We start from the raw sequence: 10625 nt of genomic DNA, 5'->3' as shown, positions 1-10625 counted from the left end.
ATTCTATTAGAAATTCATATTGTTTATATTGTAAAAAGAATTTATTGTTAAATTCTATTTGAAATATATATTGTTTATATTGTAAAAATAATTGATTGTAAAATTCTATTAGAAATATATATTGTTTATATTGTAAAAAATTGATTGTTAAATTCTAATAGAAATTCCTATTGGTTATATTGTAAAAACAATTGATTGTTAAATTTTATTAGAAATTGATATTGTTTTTATTGTAAAAGGAATTGATTGTAAAATTCTATTAGAAATAGATATTGTTTATATTGTAAAAAGAATTTATTGTTAAATTCTATTAGAAATAGATATTGTTTATATTGTAAAAAGAATTTATTGTTAAATTCTATTAGAAATATATATTGTTTATATTGTAAAAAGAATTGATGTTACATTCTATTAGAAATTGTTATTGTTTATATCGTAAAAAGAATTGATTGTTAAATTTTATTAGAAATTGATATTGTTTATATCGTAAAACGAATTGATTGTAAAATTCTATTAGTAATTGATATTGTTTATATCGTAAAAAGGATTGTTTAATTCTATTAGAAATTGATATTGTTTATATCGTAAAAAGGATTGTTTAATTCTATTAGAAATTGATATTGTTTATATCGTAAAAATAATTGATTGTTAAATTCTATTAGAAATAGATAGTCTTTATATTGTAAAAAGAATTGATGGTTAAATTCTATTAGAAATAGATATTGTTTATATTGTAAAAGGAATTGATTGTTTAATTCTATTAGAAATAGATATTGTTTATATCGTAAAAAGACTTGATTGTTAATTTTATTAGAAATTGATATTGTTTATATCGTAAAAAGAATTGATTGTTAATTCTATTAGAAATATATATTATTGATATCGTAAAAAGAATTGATTGTTAAATTCTATTATAAATTGATATTGGTTATATCGTAAAAAGAATTGATTGTTAAATTCTATTAGAAATAGATAGTGTTTATATCGTAAAAAGAATTGATTGTTAATTCTATTAGAAATAGATAGTGTTTATATTGTAAAAAAAATGATTGTTAAATCCTATTAGAAATAGATATTGTTTATATCGTAAAAAGAATTGATTGTACATTCTTTTCGAATCGGAATATTAAAAATGTCAGCTGAAAGAATGAACAATACACATTAAAAATATAATATTTAAAAATAGGTTAGAGTTATATGTTGATTATTCTTTTGTTATTAAAAGTGTGTTTCGAAAACGTAGGGATAGTCACGTGAATTGGCACGTTTGGAAAACACACTTCTGACGTCATAGAAATCGGGGATTCTCAATATAGGAACTAGAGTATGTCAGATCAGCGGGGTTGAAGAGTTGAGTTAGCAGTTGAGTTGGATTGAGTTGGCGTCAGTCGTTTGGTAGCGAAGGAAAGAACATCAAACAATGTAGATCCAAATTTGAATTCCTGACGTCATCATCATTCGACCGGTTCGATGAATAAAGAATCATCATTTTGTTTTTGTAACTATTGTCATGTGTCATATTTCAACACTCAAAGTTAATGTGTTAAACATATTATTATGAACATTGTGTAACCATTACAAGAATATGTATCTTCCTCCATCTGTGTTATAAGAATCGTGCATCCATTACCCTATCACCCTCCTCTCTAATATGCATGTTACAAGGAAACATCCCCCTGTTATAAATGTCTTGTCTCCCTCATCGTCACTAGCATGTAATATGAGTCCCCAGTTATATATGACCCCATTAATATGAACACCAATATGAAACCCCCCATCTGCCATATAACAACATTTCCGACGTGAGAATTTGATTAAAGCACTTCATATATTTTAATATTTGATTGGTTTTCTATGCAGGAATTTGTGATATTAGAATCGATCCAACAATATATTTTACATTAGACTATATTCTAGGACGATCGATTTCTTCGAGGAACACTCACTTCAACCAAGGTTTCAACTCTTTCTGAGTTATTTCATATAACGCTGTCAGGTTTCACAGAAGAACTTTCAAGGTAGCTGGTTGTAGAGATGACATGATCGTAATGTATGCATTCCGATCATGTCATCTCTACAACCAGCTACCTTGAAAATTAGTCATTTAAAACTGTTCTTTCAGGTTGAGGTTCCCAGGATTTGCTGCAAAATTGTTTGATTCTTAACAGATGGTCCAGTGGATGGACTTACAAACTATCGCATGTCTCATTGTGTAGTAGCAATCCCTAAAAGAACCTGACAACTTGATATTAGATGTCTCACACCTTTTAATTCCGTGTGACAGAATCTAAATTTATTGTCATTACTGAGACCAGTCATCTTCTTTAATGCATTGGTTACAAATCCTTGTTCCTGAGAAGCCATTATAACCCTTTCCTTATCGTGATGGAGGGCTTCCCTTTTGAGCCTGTCCAAAGAAGCTTTTTTGTCTATTGTGGAAAGCTCCCATTTTTACTTTTTTGTTTTATTTTACTTCGGTCGAACTTCTCAGAAGTCAAAGGGCCACAACATGGAGCTAACACTTGAACTCTATATGATACATAGATATTCGAATTTTCCCTTTAAGTTCTTTATCTCTTAAACACAGAGTAAAGAAATTGAGAACATAATTTTCCTCTCCCCAATCAAGCATTTTTATACGTTATAATATATCTTTTATTTTGGTCTCTTGGTCTTACTGGATTCCAGGACAATGAATTATCTAGTCTGGTGGAGTATCCAGCTTCAGGCTATTACTTGAGGTAATATCACCTGAAGAAGGTGCACCATTCCTCGTAAAAGCTAATCTAGGTTAGCCATAGCGAGAAGATCTTATTTGGGCAGCGAATACAAAATGTGATTTTGAATATTTGGTCAGGGTTTACTTCTATAGAAAAAGTATCCTCATGCCAGGTTGTTCTGACAAACCCCTGCAAAGAGAGACATTAGACACTCGCGGATAGTAACTACTATGCATTCAAATTCTCTCTTTTTATTTAGTTTACTTCAGTATCTTTTAAGAGATCAAGGGCTCCCTCTTGGAGCTCACACTTGATGCTGTTATGATTTAAATTTATATCCGAGAGCTCTTTTAAGAATAGATACTGTTCCCTTTATGGCTGTTATCTGTATTTCATTACAGCTTGGTCTTCCAGGGATTGCTTCTAAGTATTTAGGAAGATTCTTTTTTATTAACCCAGTTGCTCCTATCACAACCGGTATAATGTTTATTTCTTTCAGAGACCATGTCGTTTTTAGATCATTTTTAAGGTCCTTATATTTTGTTATCTTTTCTCGTTCAGCTCTGTTAAGGCCGAAATCATTTGGGACTGTAACATCGACAATGAACGCAGTTCTTTCAGGCTTGTTCCATATTACAATATCTGCTTTGATGGCTTTGTTTTTTATGTATCTGCCTGCCTGTCTATCTTTGTCATAGAACACGGTCACATTTCCATTTGATGTTATTGGTGGCCAGTGTGCGTTCTCATAACGTAGATTTTCTAGAACAGGAATGTCCACAAGCTTCACAAAAATATGGCTTTTCGCCAGTGTGAGTTCTCATATGTGCCAATGAATTTGATGTTAGTTTTTGCTTGTTGTAAATATGAGAAACGAGTTACATTTCATTGAAAAGCTCATATGAAACACAGACGAAAAATAATCACATATTTCTTTACTTAGCAAAGAACCAGACGATACAGTTACTGCTTAAGATATAGTATAAAGACAATTGCATATAGAACTTGTACAAAACTCGCATCTTGGCGAGCAAACATGGAAACACACACACACACACATATATATATATATATATATAATAGGTGGAAGTCTCTCGAGAGCTCATTCAGCTATCATCTCATAAGGAGAAAATCGATAGCGTAAAAATAATAATATGTCTAAAGTAAAGAGTTCTGATGGGGAACTATTGAATGTGCCAAAAATTGCGGTGCGGAAAACATTGCGGTGCAGAAACCTTCTTTGTCCTGAAAGAAAGAAACATCTAACGCATTGTTTCTCTTTGGGGAACTGTGAATCTTTTCTCCCGTTTTTTTTCTATTCCCCTCGTTGTGCCATTTTTTTAATTGTTTATTTTTTAACCTCATAAGATTTGCTTCAAAAATAACATCTGTATTTCGTTAAAGCTTGGTCTTCCAGGGATTGCTTCTAAGTATTTATGAAGATTCTTTTTTATTAAGCCAGTCGCTCCTATCAAAACTGGTATAATGTTTATTTCTTTCAGAGACCATGTCGGTTTTAGATCATTTTTAAGGTCCTGATATTTTGTTATCTTTTCCCGTTTAGCCTTATTAAGGTCGAAATCATTTGGAACTGTGACATAAACTATGCGTGCAGTTCTTTCAGGCTTGTTCCATATCACACTATCTGGTTTGATGGCCTTGTCTTTTATGTATCTGCCTGCCTGTATGTCTTTGTCATAGAACACGGTCACATTTCCATTTGACGTTATTGGTGGCCAGTGTGTGTTCTCATATGCCCACCTAACGTTGATTTTGTAGAACAGGAATATCCACAAACTTCACAAAAATATGGCTTTTCCCCAGTGTGAGTTCGCATATGTTTCACTAAATTTGATTTCTGAGGACAAGCATATCCACAAACCTCACAAGAATATGGCTTTTCGCCAGTGTGAGTTCTCATATGTATCACTAAATTTGATTTTATAGAACAAGAATATTCACAAATTTCACAAGAATATGGCTTTTCGCCAGTGTGAGTACGCATATGTTTCACTATATTTGTTTTTTTAGAAAAAGAATATCCACAAACTTCACAAGAATGTGGCTTTTCCCCAGTGTGCGTTCTCATATGTCGAACTAACGTTGATTTATTAGAAAAAGAATATCCACACACTTCACAAGAATATGGCTTTTCGCCAGTGTGAATTCGGATATGAATCCCTAAATTTGATTTTGCAGAACAAGAATATCCACACACTTCACAAGAATATGGCTTTTCGCCAGTGTGAGTTCGCTTATGTTTGACTAAATTTGATTTTGTAGAACAAGAATATCCACACACTTCACATGAATATGGCTTTTCCCCAGTGTGTGTTCTCATATGTATCACTAAATTTAATTTTTGAGGAGAAGAATATCCACACACTTCACAAGAATATGGCTTTTCCTCAGAGTGAGTTCTCATATGTCTCATTAAATTTGATTGTGTAGAACAAGAATGTCCACACACTTCACATGAATGTGGCTTTTCATCACTGTGCACCTGCATGTTTTACTGTATATTGTGAACTAAAATTGATCATAGAACAAGATTAACATACTTTTGAATATAGCATTTACTTTCGTATTTACTTCTAAATTTATAGGTTCTTATGAAGATTATAGAAAGTGAACCTGCTTCATAAGAATATAACATACATTGCTGCTCCTGCTTTTCTTCATACAAGTGAGCAATTGTTGAGAGAATGTGAAAAAATAAATTATATGTGATGAAACAGGAACATCTGTAAATAAAAATAAGATCAATTCAATATTTTTAGTTTTGTAGATCACATATTAGTTTTCTTTTTTATTATGATAAGATAAAACACGTTTTAAATGTTTATATAAATAAAGTAAAACAAAATCAATAATAAAAATAAAACAAATTCAATTTTTTGTGTAATCAATTACATGTTAGTTTTTGCTTGTTGTAAATATGACAAACGAGTTACATTTCATTGAAAAGCTCATATGAAACACATACGAAAAATAATCGGATATTTCTTTACTTAGTAAAGAACCAGACGATACAGTTACTGCTTAGGATATAGTATAAAGGAAATTGCATATAGAACTTGTTCAAAATTCGCATCTTGGCGAGCAAACATGGAAACATATATATATATATATATATATATATATATATATATATGATACATTGATATACATATATGCTAGATTGATATGATACATTGATATATATATATATTATAGATTGATATGTACAGTTATGGAATCACCCCCCCCCCACATAGCAACTGTCACCCTTTCCTCACCTAAACACTATTATTGTCGAACTGAGACTCATAGCGTTGATCAATACAACACTATGCTCAAACAACCAATTCGCACCTACTAATGTAAATTATTCTGTTGCATTTGCAACTCCATATACAATAATTCAAAAACAAAAACATCCATTTATCTAAAAATACTCAGTCATCTAAAAATAGCCACCCATCTAAAAACAGCTGCACACACAAGATTTTTAAGTATCATTTCCCATTGCCTAGAGAAGTCAAGTCAATTTCACAGACACCCTACTTCTTGCTATTCCTAACCTGTTTAACCTCTCTACATACATATATGCTCTATCCTTCCCCCCCCACACCAATAGGAATCCACTCTAGTACAGACCCCATTCCATCCTAGCACAGTCAAGTTCTACCTGGGTTTCTACTGGTGAAACAGTTCAAATTCCGTTGTACATTATATTTTCTCCCAGTCTGTGCATCAACGTAATTTTCCTCATATCGTGTACTGTATTAGCATGAATATGTAGTTTTAGCGCCTATTGACCCATATGGCGATATTTGGTGTTTAAAATTTGACCGTTTTATTATTGCAAGCCCAGTATGTACTAACCCATATGTATATATATATATATATATATATATATATATATATATATATATATATATATATTGATATTTGACCGTTTTATCATTGGAAGTCCAGTATGCACTTATTTGACCGTTTTATAATTGCAAGTCCAGTATGCACTTATTTGACCGTTTTATAATTGCAAGTCCAGTATGCACAAACCCAAAGTATCTGCCTGATCAACCGTCAATGTCTGTTTACTTTTAACTGGATCTGAGATTTTCCATGAGGGAAATTATACTTTATATATAAATTTTGGAGCTTGTTGATTCCAGCATGTGGATAGAAATATGTATATGTTATGTATTTATATTATTTCGCTGTATATGTAAATATATAATTGTATGCATATAACTCCACTTACCAAACCGATCTTCACCTGTTATATCGGACTTTTATGATTTTAAACTCTCATCTTTTTTGAAAATTCTGTCTTCATATCAAACCTATATCTTTATTGTGTACAGGTGTGTAATTTGTCATCTGAACTTTTATTTTTCTTTAAACTTTTATTTTATTTTTTCATTGTATTCTAGATTACCGGGTACTCATTTTGTCATTTTTGTTATTGCGTTTCTTTTTTGTATATTTATGTATACTTGTATATTCTTTCATATTTTTTGTTATTGTGCTTCTTTTTGTATATTAATGTATACTTGTATAATCTCTCATATACTTCACTCAGATTGTGACTTTACTTTTATATTCATGTATACTTGTATATTGCTTCATATACTTCATTCAGATTGTGACTTTATTTTTATATTAATGTATACTTGTATATTCTTTCACATACTTCATTCAGATTGTGACTTTTTTGTATATTCTTGTATACTTGTCTATTCTTTCATATACTTCATTTAGATTGTGACTTTTTGTATATTCTTATATATATATTGTGACAGATTTTTATATTCAGGTATAGTTGTATATTCTTTCATATACTTCATTCAGTATGTTACCTTCCACTGCAACGTTTTCCAGTGGATCAAGTCAAGTTGTGTGCAATTTCTTATTACAGAAAAGACCATTAAAAATGATAGGAAATAACTCAAACTCGCCTTTTCTTTGTGGGCACATTTGTTTCATTAGTTCTACAACCCTAACGTAGTCATGTGATATATAACTTTCTCTACGTCTTTCACGTAATATTAAATATTATCGCATCCGTCTGATGATTGTTCTCTTAATGTTTTTTTATCGTCCGATTTCCCACCTTTGATGTCGTTTTGCATGGATTAATACATGTGAATCTGCATTATGTTACCATATCTCTATCTTTTCTCTATTATGATTAGTTCCCCTACCCCTCGCCACTCTTCCTGCTACATATTATTCTATATATAAATCAATCTCCGTCCGTCATTTCTATATCCCTAAATTGTTTAATCTCCCTATTTTGTTTCTCTATCCTTTTTTTAAAATTATAATCACATATTTAACTTTATTTTATTTTACCTTATTTCTTCACAGATTACTTCATTGTAGTAAAGTTTACTTCATTTTGGTTAAGTTTACTTCATTTTAGTAAAGTTTACTTCATTTTAGTAAAGTTTCCTTCATTTTGGTTAAGTTTACTTCATTTTAGTAAAGTTTACTTCATTTTAGTAAAGTTTATTTCATTTTATTAAGTTCATTTCATTTTAGTATAGTTTACTTCATTTTAGTAAAGCTATCTTCATTTGTGTAAAGTTTACTTCATTTTAGTATAGTTTACATCATTTTAGTAAAGTTTACTTTATTTTATTAAGTTAATTTCATTTTAGTATAGTTTACTTCATTTGTGTAAAGTTTACTTCATTTTAATAAAGTTTACTTCATTTTAGTAAAGTTTACTTCATTTTAGTATAGTTTACTTCATTTTAGTAAAGTTAACTTCATTTTATTAAGTTCATTTCATTTTAGTATAGTTTACTTCATTTTAGTCAAGTTTACTTCCTTTTAGCAAAGTTTACTTAAATTTAGTAAAGTTTACTTCATTTTAGTAAAGTTTACTTCATTTGTGTAAAGTTTACTTAATTTGTGTAAAGTTTACTTCATTTTAGTTAATTCATTTCATTTTAGTATTGTTTACTTAATTTGTGTAAAGTTTACTTAATTTTAGCAAAGTTTACTTCAATTTATCAAGTTTTTTCATTTTAGTATAGTTTACTTCATTTTAGTAAAGTTTACTTCATTTTAGTAAAGTTTACTTCATTTTATTAAGTTCATTTCATTTTAGTATAGTTTACTTCATGTTAGTACAGTTTACTTCATTTTAGTAAAGTTTACTTCATTTTAGTAAAGTATACTTCATTTTAGTAAAGTTTACTTCATTTTAGTAAAGTTTACTTCATTTTATTAAGTTCATTTCATTTTAGTATAGTTTACTTAATTTTAGTACAGTTTACTTCATTTCAGTAAAGTTTACTTCCTTTTAGTAAAGTTTACTTCATTTTATAATGTTTATTTCATTTGTTTTAAGTTTACTTCATTTTAGTAAAGTTTACTTAATTTTAGTAAAGTTTACTTCATTTTAGTAACGTTCACTTCATTTTATTAAGTTCATTTCATTTTAGTATAGTTTACTTCATTTTAGTAAAGTTTACTTCATTTTATTAAGTTCATTTCCATTTTAGTATAGTTTACTTCATTTTTGTAAAGCTATCTTCATTTGTGTAAAGTTTACTTCATTTTAGTAAAGTTTACTTCATTTTAGTAAAGTTTACTTCATTTTATTAAGTTAATTTCATTTGTGTTAAGTTTACTTCATTTTAGTAAAGTTTACTTTATTTTAGTAAAGTTTACTTCATTTTAGTAAAGTTTACTTCATTTTAGTAAAGTTTATTTCATTTTATTAAGTTTACCTCATTTTATAAAGTTCATTTCATTTGTGTTAAGTTTACTTCATTTGTGTTAAGTTTACTTCCTTTTAGTAAAGTTTACTTCATTTTAGTAAAGTTTACTTCATTTGTGTAAAGTTTACTTCATTTTAGTAAAGTTTACTTCATTTAAGTATAGTTTACTTCATTTAAGTAAAGTTTACTTCATTTTAACAAAGTTTACTTCATTTTGGTTAAGTTTACTTCATTTTAGTAAAGTTTACTTCATTTTAGTAAAGTTTCCTTCATTTTGGTTAAGTTTACTTCATTTTAGTAAAGTTTACTTCATTTTAGTAAAGTTTATTTCATTTTATTAAGTTCATTTCATTTTAGTATAGTTTACTTCATTTTAGTAAAGCTATCTTCATTTGTGTAAAGTTTACTTCATTTTAGTATAGTTTACATCATTTTAGTAAAGTTTACTTCATTTATTAAGTTAATTTCATTTTAGTATAGTTTACTTCATTTGTGTAAAGTTTACTTCATTTTAATAAAGTTTACTTCATTTTAGTAAAGTTTACTTCATTTTAGTATAGTTTACTTCATTTAAGTAAAGTTTACTTTATTTTATTAAGTTCATTTAATTTTAGTATAGTTTACTTCATTTGTGTAAAGTTTACTTCATTTTAGTAAAGTTTACTTCATTTTATTAAGTTCATTTCATTTTAGTATAGTTTACTTCCTTTTAGCAAAGTTTACTTCAATTTAGTAAAGTTTACTTCACTTTAGTAAAGTTTACTTCATTTGTGTAAAGTTTACTTCATTTGTGTAAAGTTTACTTCATTTGTGTAAAGTTTACTTTATTTTATTAAGTCCATTTCATTTTAGTATTGTTTACTTAATTTGTGTAAGGTTTACTTCATTTGAGCAAAGTTTACTTAAATTTAGTAAAGTTTACTTCATTTTAGTCAAGTTTACTTCATTTTATTAAGTTCATTTCATTTTAGTATAGTTTACTTCATTTTAGTAAAGTTTACTTCATTTTAGCAAAGTTTACTTCATTTTACTAAAGTTTACTTCATTTTAGTAAAGTTTACTTCATTTTATTAAGTTAATTTCATTTGTGTTAAGTTTACTTCATTTGTGTAAAGTTTACTTTATTTTAGTAAAGTTTACTTCATTTTAGTAAAGTTTACTTAATTTTAGTATAGTTTACGTC

The sequence above is a fragment of the Euprymna scolopes genome, chromosome 46, assembly GCF_053919585.1.
Source record: "Euprymna scolopes isolate OS-2025 chromosome 46, ASM5391958v1, whole genome shotgun sequence".
Taxonomy (NCBI): domain Eukaryota; kingdom Metazoa; phylum Mollusca; class Cephalopoda; order Sepiida; family Sepiolidae; genus Euprymna; species Euprymna scolopes.
The sequence above is the reverse complement of the archived record's forward strand: the minus strand, read 5'-3'. Positions refer to the sequence as shown.